Here is a 10,241-nt window from a genome sequence, read left to right as displayed (position 1 = left end):
CCCCCCCCCCCCCCCCCAACCTGCCACAAGATGTCCAGGTCTCAGTCCCTGATATTTGCGCATGTATTATCTTACATGGTAGAAGGGATTTTGCAGATGTGATTAAGTTAAGGCTATTGCAGTGAGAAGAGCATCCTGGATTATCTCAGTTCAGTTCAGTGGCTCAGTCGTGTCTGACTCTTTGCGACCCCATGGACCACAGCATGCTAGGCCTCCCTGTCCATCACCAGCTCCTGGAGTTTATTCAAACTCATGTCCATTGAGTCAGTGATACCATCCGACCATCTCATCCTCTGTCGTCCCCTTCTCCTCCCGCCTTCAATCTTTCCCAGCATCAGGGTGTTTTCAAATGAGTCAGCTCTTCGCATCAGGTGGCCAAAATATTGGAGTTCTATTCCAATAAACACTCAGGACTGATCTCCTTTAGGATATACTGGTTGGACCTCCTTGCAGTCCAAGGGACTCAAGAGTCTTCTCCAACACCACAGTTCAAAAGCATCAATTCTTCAGTGCTCAGCTTTCTTTTTAGTCCAACTCACATCCATGCATGACTACTGGAAAAAAAATTATCTAGAATTTTTAACTGGATTATCTAGATGGCTCCAATTACTCATAGGTTTTGTAAGAAGGAGGCAGAAGTGTTAAAGACTGAAAAGGGATGTGACAATGGGTGCAGAGGTCAAGTGATGTGGGGCCATCATCCAAGGAATGCAGGCAGCCTCTAGAACCTGGAAAAGGCAAACAATTGAATTCTCTCCCACCACCTCCAAGAAGAACCACAGTCCTCCTAATACTTTGATTTTAGTTCATTGAGACCCATATTGGGCTTCTGACCTCAGAACTGTAAGATAATGTATTTGTATTGCTGTAAGTCACAAAGTTTGTAGTGATTTGTGATAACAGTCATTGGAAACTAATACATACTACTAGAAGTAATTGTTCATGTGTCTGTGAGTCACTGGATATAGAGGACAAAGGACAAAAGATGAGGACAATTTGCCATTGTCCATGGAAAATCTCCTGGACAGAGGAGCTTGGTGGACCACAGTCCATGGGGTTGCAAAGAGTCAGACACAACTCACTGGCCTTCCCTGTGTCTCTCGCTCCCAATACAAGGTCTGCCATAGCGATGATGCTTAGCAAACATGGGATGAACGAATGAGTGAATGAGTGAGTGAGTGAGATACTTCCTTCTGTACCAGGAGACCCACTGTGGATATCGGGCATTTGAGAGTTCTTGGGCCAAAATGAAACAAAATTGATTTTCTTTCACACCGAGAAAGTATGGTTCCCTACTCCGCATCCTACCATGTCCACAAACATTAGTTACTTTATATTAAAGGCATCCTCCCTTGGGCTTTGAGATCACTTAGCCTTCCTGGCCCTGGCTTACTTTTAGTAACTCCCATGCACATCAACACGGATGTTAAGCTCTGAGGCTCATGGGACAGCAGGGCTGCAGGAGCCTTTCCAATCGACTCATCTTACCTCTTCATTTACAGACGGAGAGACTGAGGCTAAGAGAGGGAAGGAGCTGAAGTGGTCAAACTGTGGCCCTGTAGGGCCTTGAGGAGAATCCAAGCCAAACCTCTTTCACCTGCCCCTCCTGAGGACCAGATACTAGTACCAATCACTCCACTTTGCAGATGAGGAAATGGAGGTACAGAGAAGGTAGGTCACTTGCCCACAATCAGCTAGGTGGTGGTGCTGATTTGAACTGAGCCTAGTTCCATAGTCTTTCCTCTTCTTCTCTGCACTATACTGATGGATAGGGAAACTGAGGCCAAGGCAGAAGTGGCTGGAGAGAAAGCAGGTTACAGCTGAAGTTCAAATCAGAGCCCTCCAAAACCACAAGGTGTTTAGTGCCTGGGCTGAAAAGGAGGCCTTGGGAGTTTGCCTTCTTCAATTAGGCTGTTTGCTTCTCTGAGTCCAGGGGATAATTTAACTAATGGTGCTGGTTTTCTGACACTATTGATCGGTCGAGATTAAATATGTTTGTCACAGTCAAGTGAACTAATCACTTTATTGTATTTCAAGTACTAATTTCATCAGATAGATGTGGTGGGGGGGTGACCCGGGGGGAGGTGCAGGGAGATGCGCACGTGCACAGATTGGGGTGGGCAACAGCACAATCGATGCGGCTGGTTTGCCTGGAGGTATCTGGAACACTAGGTTTCCTGGACACCCACAGCCATGCTGCTCAGACAGGAGGAATCTGCATTTCCCCCCAGCCTCCTCCATCACTGTTCCTGGGCCCTCTTGAAATTTCTCAGGAGAGGCAATTTCTCAAGCATTATTGGAAATGGTAGCTGTTTCCAAATAGCTATCCTAAATCACCCCCAGGCCACTACTCCCACAGCCACACTGACCCTGCTGGATGCAGATGCTGCCTCTTAAAGCCTTTAGCCATTAGCCATTTCAGGAACCACCGGATCATGGCAAAACCTGAAAATGAACTACTCTGTATTTCAGGTTTGGAAAGGCTTTGCCATTTCCATAGCTCAGCGTGTAGGACAAGAAGACCCAGAGCTGATTAAATTATCCCCTGGCCCTGGTGCAATTGAGCAAACCTCCTTCCTCATGAGACAGAGTGAATATATATGCACACGTGTGCACACACACAAACATGTGAGTGCACACATGTACATGGATACAAAAACACACATACACACAAATGCATATGCATACACATACATACCCATACACATATACATGTAATGCACACCCCACAAATGCACCCTCTGTGCACAAAGGTGCCCACACACACGTTTCAGAAATTCTCAAGGCGCAAGATGTTTTCTAAACACAAAAGACAGGTTTGTCCCCTGTACATAGAAGCATGAGAGATAACTTGACTGGATGACTGAAGACAAGGCCAATTCTCTACTTGGACACAAGCCCCCTCCCCCCTCCCACCACATCTCTTTTCTGCATATTTAATCACATCAAACATAGGCCATCAATTCTAGTCCCTTTTAGTTCCTGCAACCAAAGAAAGTCAGGTGTCTCTTTTCCGCACTTGGGTTTCTGAGGCTTACTCCCGTGGTGATGAGACGGGGTGGGGGGTGCTCTGGTTCCCAGCTTACCCCCAGGCACTGAGAAATAACCCAACACAATCTTCATGAACACTTTGCTTAAATGGAATGGCCTCAATAAAAAGAGTCCTTTCCATAGGAAAACACGTGCTTCTGCTCAGAAGAGTCTTCTGTAGCTGCCCACGGAGCCCCTCAGGCTGTCTGGACGTGCTTAGCCAGAGCCCTGTCACCAGAGGATAGGTTCTTTCTCACATCTGTACAGCTTTCAGCAGCAGCCCTGGAAGCACGTAGGGCTTTGGAATTTATCATCTTTAGCCTATAGATGTGAAAACTGAATCTCAGAGAGGGGAAGAGGCTCTCAGTTCGCCCAGACAATCAGTGGTGAACTGGAACTGGAGTTTGTGTTTCCAACTCCAAGACCGGCACTTTGTAAATCTCTGAGCAAACTCTGCCCAAGCTTTCAGAACCCTGTAAAGCTCCCCCTTTGTTATGTCCCTGTTCTGTGTCCAGCTTTCTACTCATCACTGGACTTCCTGACTGCTGCTATGCCCTTAAGCAGAAATCCCCAAACATTCTTCAATATGGGCTGCTCTTTCCAGTGATCTGCAGACCTGACATCAAGACAAAGGCTGCCTGTGGGGCTGGGTTGAGTGGGCCAAGCCCTGTGTTCTTGCCAGCAAACTCTATTTTTAGAAGCATATTTTTGTAACTTAGAATCTGCGAGATCTGGGGCTTTCCTGTGGAGTTTGTTCAAGCTCTTGGAGATACATCCCTCCCTAGGAATCCTACTGGGTTAAACAAGACAGAAAAAAATAAATGGCAGCTCCCCAGGGAAACATTGAAAGTCAGAGCAACAAACAGATTTGCTGAACATTCTGAATCTTTGAGCATCATTAAAACCTGAGAGCTGTGTGTTGAGTGTGTAACCTGGCCTTTAGTCTCTTTTCATGCTATGTAACTCCAGATGTTTTACCCCCTAAAAAGACATGTTTTTCTACATGATGGAGTACCCAATTAAAAAAAAAATAACCTGGTACCCATCCCAAGCCAGCAAAACATCGGCAGCATGCCAACCTCCAATGTGTTTGTTAAAAGCCTGACCTAGGAAATGTTTCAGGCATGGGTTTTGAGGTCTGGGGAGATTTGGAATCACAAGGCCTGGGCTCCAGCCTCTACTTTACCTTCAGCTTGTTGAGTAAGTTGCTTGAGGCCCACAGAGCATGAGGCAGAGTGAGGGTTGAGCACCCAGTTCTGTCCCTTTTAAGCAAAGAATCGAATCCAACAAGACCAACGTGCACACCTGAAAACAGGCAGGGAGCAGGGAGAAAACATGTGCATAGTAATCATATCCAAAATATCTCCTGGTCAAGGTGTCCGGGAACAAAGTACTCTCTTTCCATGGTCCTCTCTATGTGGCTTCCTGGGAGCTAAAAGGCTATGAGGTGGCCATGGTCCTACAGAGGGGTGCTAGGGGCACAGTGGGGTCCTCTGGCAGACTGGCATTGACATTTCATGAGGGTTCATCAGGCTGTCCTGTCCCTGTAGCTCCCGTCAGGATCACCACCAAGTCCTCTTCTCTGGGGTTGACCACTGACCCTTGGTCATGTATACTCCTAACCACTTCCGGAGTCCCTGTCCTCCTCTGGTCCCCAGGATCCCCACCAAGTCCTCTTCTCTGGGGTTGACCACTGACCCTTGGTCATGTATACTCCTAACCACTTCCGGAGTCCCTGTCCTCCTCTGGTCCCCAGGATCCCCACCAAGTCCTCTTCTCTGGGGTTGACCACTGACCCTTGGTCATGTATACTCCTAACCACTTCCGGAGTCCCTGTCCTCCTCTGGTCCCCAGGATCCCCACCAAGTCCTCTTCTCTGGGGTTGACCACTGACCCTTGGTCATGTATACTCCTAACCACTTCCGGAGTCCCTGTCCTCCTCTGGTCCCCAGGATCCCACAGTTTCCAGGTGTCCCCTTTCTGGCAGTTCTCTGCATCTGCAGTTACCTTTCTTTCAGCCTATTCACTGAAGACTGATGTTCTCCAGGACCACCTTCTTGTGTGTCTGTGTATCGATCTATCTATCGTCTGTCTACTCCCTGAGTCATCAAACCACCCCCACAGCTTCCATCACCCTTAAGTATGTGCCCATGAATCTCCAGAGCTCCAGACTTATCCATCCACCTGTCTACGTAACTTCTCCATTTGATGTTCCACAGCATCCCCACAGGGACTTTTCTCAAATAATGAGTCCAGAAGCAGGCAGTGTTTGGCATTGACTCAGCAATTCAAGCATTTCAGAACTGAAGTCTGTGTGGTTCTCTTGACCTTTTCCTTGTGGTTGCACAAAGGCAGCTGTAGCATCAGCATCCCAACTGCATTCTACACAGGAAGAAAAAGACATGGAGAAGGGCAAAGGGACTTCCAAGAAACTCCACCAACGGCTTCCATCATTTCCTTGAATACTCCAGAGCGATGGAGTGTCCTATCTGTATATAGTTTTAGTTGGCATCATGCCAACTTATTGTTCTCATTGTAGGAATAATAAGGAACAAGAAGAGCCCTCTCCCTGACTGAATCAGGCTTCTCCCTACAATCCCCAACCTGCACACTCATTTTTCTCCGTCCCTCTGCTGAATCCTCATCCACAATCAGAACGATCTTACTAGCATGATTCTCTGGTTAAACCACCCTCCCCAGCACCTTCATCAGGGATCTACCCCATCTTGGATGCCCCTATGTAAGACTCACTGGCCTGTGGGGTAAAATTCTTGGCTTGACATTTAAGATCCTAGAGAATTGTAATATCTTCAGAAACTGAAAATTCTGTTTCTTTGCTGCAGTGTTCCTGGTGGATTTCAGACAAGTGCAGCCATCCTTAAAGGGGATGGATGGGTGGCTGATAACAAAGGATTTAAAACAAACAAACGAACAAACACATTAGCTCTGGCCTGCCCAGATAATGAATAGAGGAGAAGGTTATCTATCTTACTGATTTATATTGTTACGGTTTCTTCCATGGACCAAAGTGGGGCTGTCTTTACGTCTCCCACCCTCCGCATTTGCTGCAGCAGGGAAATCACATTTTTCATGAACCATGGGAATTACTGAATGGTAGCGGTTTTATTTGTTAAGGACTGAAGCTGGCCATTTCTTCTACCAGGAGCTGAGTCCTGTTATGCACAACTTCTCACCCAGAGAGACACCAAGGAGAATAAATCAGGAGCAGGACTCAGCATGATAGCCACAGTCTGGTGGGGCTCTAAGGTCTGGGGGCTAATAGGGTCTCATGGCAGGGAGGAAGTGTTGCCAGCCAAGTTGGGGAGGAGAGGTGAGGTTGAGACATTGAAAGACAAATGGAAGAATTTTGCCACTTTGTAAAACTGATGTCAGTGGGTGAATCATAGATTGTACAGGGATTATGAGAGCTGGCAAGGCCTTCATGGTTGGTGAGCTCTGGGCTGTGGCTAGGTTTTATGGGGGTCTCTCAACCCATGAAATTGTGTGTAATTTTTCAGTGCATATGTGCCTCTCCCTGGGGTTACAGTTCAGAGCTTTCATCAATTCTCAAAGATTAAGAACCAGTGGTCTGATTCAACCCACTCATCATACAAAGGAAAAAACTATGGAGTCTTTGAAAGAGAAGGAAGGGACCAGTTGAGCTCTTCTAGTAAGAAAGGGGCAGAACTGGAGTTAGGGATTAGGAGACTCAGATTCCTGGTCAGATCCTGGCTGTGTGACTTTGGGCTGGTTGCCTCAACTCTCTGAATATTTTACCACACATACAATGAAAGGATGTAGAGAGGATTAAACTAAAGCAATTAATGGTTTTAACTAACTCCTCACAAAGTTAGTATGTAATTGATTGTCAATAAATATTCTTTGCATCACTGAGTAACTTTGAAAATCATTATTTTCAGTTATCCTTTGTTTATCCAGCAAATATTTATTATCTTTAATACACCAGGATGCTAGATGAACAAAGCAGGCATAGTTTCTGACCTCATAGAGCTGGGAGTTAAGTAGGAGATATAGTTAAGCAGACAGACCATAGTTATTACTGTAACAAAGAACTATTACATTGTTGATGTAATTGCTGTACAGTGTGATGTGATGTGATACAGTGTGATGAATATCCTTCCAGGATCAGCACAGAAATCTGGGGGAGCATGACATGGGGGCATCTAGCCACAGGTAGGGTGAGGGGAATCAGGAAAGGCTTCCCAGAGGAGGCGGTAGCCCTAAAGGAGAAGCAGGATTTGGCCAGGCAAAGAGAAACCTGGAACACTGTGCAAAGAACAGCATATGCAAAGATCCAGAGGCAAAAGAAAGCTTGGTACATATCTTTAGGGAAGTAAAAATAGATCAGCCTTGCTGTTTGCAGCTGCTGCAAGCAGCCAGGAAACGCCACACTGACATCAGTGTGCGTACTTGGCTCATCTGCATCCTCTTCACCTTTGATCATCTGTCTTTGCATTCATTTATTTAATGTTGGCACCTTTATGCATGATAACATCCTCCTTGTTGATCCAAATGGTCCTGCTTCCCTTTAGCTAGCCTTGGGAACACTGTCAAATCCCTCTGTTTAGAGGTGAGGAAGCTGCATGGGTGACTTACATCAGATGATGCTGGAATTAGAACCCAGGCAGGGCAGTCTGGTGAGCTCATGTTATTGGAGGCAGACAATCATTGTGTGGTTTGTTGGGCCATCCCAGGTGGGCTGAGCATCTTGGGTCGCTGTCCTGCCAGGGACAGCCTGAATGATCACCCCAGAGATGATTAATTCCTGCCTCTCTCGGCGGGCCCTGGGTCTGCAGCCAAGTGCTGCTGTCATCTCTTTATTCTTCTGCTCCACTGTTATTGAAAATCAATAAGCCGTCCAAGCCAAATGAAGTTCAGTGACTGGGACTGAGTCCATAAATCAAATAAAAACTAAATTATATTTAAAAAGGAAATAGGAATAAGGAGGCTGCTTTGAGGTAGAGGTGGGATCCCTGGAGTCTGTGATCACAGAGGCAAAGAGATGACCAAGAAACTGGTCCTACTTGGCCATGCTGTAGGGTGTTAAGGCTGAAAGTGTCTCAGGGAACACTTTGTCTAGCCCGTTCTTTTCCATATCAGAAGACTGAGGCCCAGAGAGGAGAATTTCCCCCTCTGGTTGCTCAGTGATAGGTGGAGCTGCCTCCAGAGCCAGGGCCCGTTGATATTCTCCCTCTATCAACTGGCACGCAAATCAATGAGAAACAGCAGCTGAATTGAAGTGAATTAAAGAGAAAAACAAAGCAAGAGGCTTTACATTTTTCTGTTGTCAAACCCACCACTCTTTTCCTTTACAATTTCTTCCTTTAATGTTATATTTGAAGTCCTAAGCAAAGATGTCTGCTTTCAGACAAGAAAAGGCAGAAGTGTTCCTAGAGTTTGTATGGTACTAGGAATTCTTTATGTTCCCATCAACCAGAGTAGAAAGACCTTCAAGTAGGGTCCTCAGAAGGCTGTTTCTTAATGGGGAGGCCAAATTAACCCTAGACTAATGGCTGTGCTTCAAGCCTTGAAAAGATCCAACTAATTTGGGCTCCAGAACAAAATCCAATGGTATTTAAAGGAATACAACAATATCCAGCAACCAACATTGTGACATTGATCATGTCCAGCATCCAATAAAAAAATTTCCAAGCAGGCAAAGAAGTAGGAAAATACTCTGTATAACCAGATGGAAAAGTAATCTTTATAAACAAATCAAGAAGTGATAGAGATGGTGGATTTAGCAAAGAACATTAAAATAGCTATTATGATCCATATATTTGAGAAAGGAGGGGAAAATGTGACCAAGATGAAGAGAAAAATGGAAGCTTTTATAGTTTCATATCCAAATGAAATTTCCAGAAATGAGAAATATAATGTCTGGACTGAAAACACACAGGATGTTATGAATACCAGGTTAGACTTTGAAGAAGGAGAAATCAGTGAATTTGAAGCTGTAGCTTTAGAAACTATCCAAAATGAAACATATGCTTACCATATGATCCAGAAATCACGCTCTTAGGCATCCACCCAAGAGAAATGAAAACATACTCACATGAAGACTTGAATATTCATAGCTTTGTTCATAATAAAGAACTGGAAACAACCCAACTGACTGATGAAGGAATAAATATAATGAGATATATCCACTCAATGCAAAGGAATATAATACTTAGCAATAACAGGAATTAACTACAGCTACCTGAAATAACATGGATAAATTTTAAAAACATAATGTTGATTACATTTATATGATATTCTAGAAAAGATAAAACTATAATAGAAAACAGATCAGTGGTTGCCTAGGGTGAGGAATGAAGGGAGGGAATTGACTGCAAAGAGGCATGAGAGAACTTTGGGGGATGATAGAAATTTTTTTATCACAATTGTAGGTTTGTTGTTCAGTCACTCAGTCATGTCTGACTCTTTATGACCCCATGGACTGCAGCACACCAGGCTTCCCTATCCTTCACCATCTCCCAGAGCTTGCTCAAACTCACATCCATTGAGTTGGTAATGCCATCCAACTAGTTTGACCTCTGTCATCCCCTTCTCCTGCCTTCAATCTTTCCCAGCATCAGGTCTTTCCCACCAAGTCAGTTCTTCATATCAGGTGGCCAAAGTATTGGAGCTTCAGCATCGGTCCTTCTAACGAATATTTAGGGTTGATTTCCTTTAGGATTGACTGGTTTGACCTCCTAGCAGTCCAAGGGACTCTCAAGAGTCTTCTCCAACACCACAGTTCAAAAGCATCAATTCCTTGGCACTCAGCCTTCTTTACAGTTCAACTCTCACAACTATATTTGACTACTGGTAGAGATGATTACATGACTGTATATATTTGCCAAAGTTTATTATATTGTGTGTGCATGGAGGGGATGGATAGGTGTAGTTATAAAAGGGCAACTTGAAGGATCTTTGTGGTGATAGAACTGCTCAGTATCTTGACTGTGGTGGTGGATACACCAATTTACACATGGGATAATATTGTATGCTAAGTTGCTTCAGTCGTGTCCGACTCTGTGCGACCCATAGACGGCAGCCCACCAGGCTTCCCGTCCCTGGGATTCTCCAGGCAAGAACACTGGAATGGGTTGCCATTTCCTTCTCCAATGCATAAAAGTGAAAAGTGAAAGTGAATTCGCTCAGTCATGTCCGACTCTAGCGACCCCATGGACTGCAGCCTGTCT

Source organism: Bison bison, unplaced genomic scaffold (genome assembly GCF_000754665.1).
Source record: "Bison bison bison isolate TAMUID 2011002044 unplaced genomic scaffold, Bison_UMD1.0 scf7180017864243, whole genome shotgun sequence".
NCBI classification, from domain to species: Eukaryota; Metazoa; Chordata; class Mammalia; order Artiodactyla; family Bovidae; genus Bison; species Bison bison.
This window is presented reverse-complemented; position numbering follows the sequence as displayed.